The sequence below is a fragment of the Drosophila subpulchrella genome, unplaced genomic scaffold, assembly GCF_014743375.2.
Source record: "Drosophila subpulchrella strain 33 F10 #4 breed RU33 unplaced genomic scaffold, RU_Dsub_v1.1 Primary Assembly Seq377, whole genome shotgun sequence".
Taxonomy (NCBI): Eukaryota; Metazoa; Arthropoda; class Insecta; order Diptera; family Drosophilidae; genus Drosophila; species Drosophila subpulchrella.
Genome location: NW_023665598.1, coordinates 799283 through 801817, shown reverse-complemented (window position 1 = coordinate 801817; position 2535 = coordinate 799283). Strand labels below are relative to the sequence as shown.

The following is a 2535-nucleotide window of genomic DNA, read 5'->3' as shown; positions in this document are numbered from 1 at the left end:
TCAATACATTTCAGTTAAAATTTTTTATCTAGCATTAAAATTGTGCGCGCCACAGGCTTGGGCGGTTTGTGGGCGTTAGAGTGGGCGTGGCATATTCGCGTGACAAAATTGCGCTGCGTACAAAACTACGGAATCTAAATCTGAGATCCCGATTCTCTATCTTTGATAGTTTCCGAGATATCCACGTTCATACTTACGATTTTTTGAAGTTTGTGGGCGTTAAAGTGGGCGTGGCAAACATTTGTTTGGGTCAATCGATAGGTATTGATGAGAGCAATACATTTCAGATAAAATTTTTATTCTAGCATCAAAACTGTAGGAGCCACAGTTTTGGGCGGCTTGTGGGCGTTAGAGTGGGCGTGGCACTCTACTGAAACAAACTTGCACTGCGCAGGAATCTCAGGAATCTGCATGCCTTATCTCAGTATTGTAGCACCTATAGTTTCCGAGATCTCAGCGTTCATACGGACAGACGGACAGACGGGCATGGCTAGATCGACTCGGCTAGTGATCCTGATCAAGAATATATATACTTTATGGGGTCGGAAACGCTTCCTTCTGCCTGTTACATACTTTCCGACGAATCTAGTATATCCTTTTACTCTACGAGTAACGGGTATAAAAAATACATATATATGAAAATAATATGAGTGAACATTTTTATTTCAAATAAATGAAAAGTAAATAATAACTCCCAAAATAGGTTTTATTGACACTATAACAATGGATTCCACTGCTAACTTCAATTATAAAATCGAATCAAAAACTATTGATACCGAACTAACAAACATATTATTATCAATAATTGTTTTCATTATGAGTGCATACATTTTGTATAAAGCCTATATGTATCACAATAAGTGTGTATCGAAAAGGGCCATAAATAGAAGCCATGCAAACGACCTGGATAAGATTTAAATTAATAAAGCACTAACAATTATTATAAAAATATGTTTCAAAATAAAAATAAAATACAAAATTTGTGTATGTATGCAGTGACATACTAAAAAATGGAGAATTAAAATTTTGAAAAGAAAAATTATTAACAACTTCAAATGAATACCACAGATTGCATTAGAATTACTATAGCCAATCAACCAAATTTGGAGAACAGGGTATTAGCCATACTTAGAAACAAAGCAGAGCCTATCAGATTTTGAAGACGAGTATATGAATAGGTATGACCTAGCTTTTTCCCCGCTTATTTATTGCAGCGGCACGTAAAAAGCAAAAGTACTGTCTACCGTAAGAAACTGTAAAGTATTCTCGGAGAAAGACACATAAATGTGTTAGAAATTATGCACAATTAATACAAAAAATTAATAAATAAATTCTAAGTGTGGAATGGGAGCAATTAGCTCTCCACATACGAGAATTAAAGGTCACATTTGACAAGTCTTACAAATGTATAAGCCAACATAGGCCAATACATAAAGACACAATTAACAAGCATGCAAACATTCTTGTAGATTCTTTTAATACGGCAAGAACTTTAGTACATGAAAATAGGGCAGCAATAAATAAAATGAATTGGTCAAAATGATCTAAATTATTGATCAAATTACGTACAAATCTAATAACTGTCAAAGATAGGTAAAATTTAAATATATCGACACCGACCCCTTTGACAATACAAGATATGTAGATCAAGAAATAGACCTAACGGAAAATCAAGATTCCGATTCGAGCGAAGGAATTGAAATAAAAGAAAAAGATCTACATTATCTAACAATTCCTGCAGTTATAACAGTAACAGAAGCAGAAGAAGAAGAAGATATAGAATCAGATGAGAGCGTGCAAGACATAAAAGAAAACATAATGGCAGATTTTTGTGTACATTACTTACTCGTTGTCTTTTCTCGTTGTTCAAGCACGCACTTTGGTTATGGACCGCTTAGACCTCTGAGCACGCGAATAATGTTTTTATAAGTAAAGGATAAGATTCACATCCGCATTGATTTTCGAAGTCGTCCAGTTCGAGGGCCCAGATCATAGCACCTCCAAGACCCATTGCTTTGATGTACTCGCTTTTATGCCGAACCATGGGTGTATCGTCAAATGATACCCACTGATCTGCCATATAGGCGAAGGGTCCAATCCGACCCTTTGCATCCCTTACAACGTTCCACATATGCTGGCGGATATACGAACAAATCTCATAATATGCCAAGAATCCAATGGCCCTTGTGGCTTCACCTGCTTCACCGCCACCTTAGGTGGGCGCATTTAGCTGGTGCTTAGTCGTCTCAGCTAGAGAGAACGACTGGCCGTACATGGCCACGCTTTAAGTGCTTCCTCGGACATCATGCCGATTGTTGAGTTACAGGGAAACATTTTGAATAATATCTGTTCCATGAATATGGATCTTACATAGAGGAAGGAATACAAAACTAATTTTTATTGGAATTCGATATGATATGTGGATAATGCGTTCAAAATTGTTAAAAGTTGAAGGAGTGGCCCGACATATCTATCAATCACTGTATAATGGAATTCGAGATTTACTTGAATATCATCGAATGTTGTAGGAAGAAT

At 36.4% G+C, this 2535-nt stretch overlaps 1 pseudogene; it reads right to left on the bottom strand.

Annotated features, from left to right (window-relative positions):
* Positions 1 to 1894: 1894 nt before the first annotated feature.
* LOC119561826 lies at positions 1895 to 2275 on the bottom strand (annotated as a pseudogene).
* Positions 2276 to 2535: the final 260 nt, after the last annotated feature.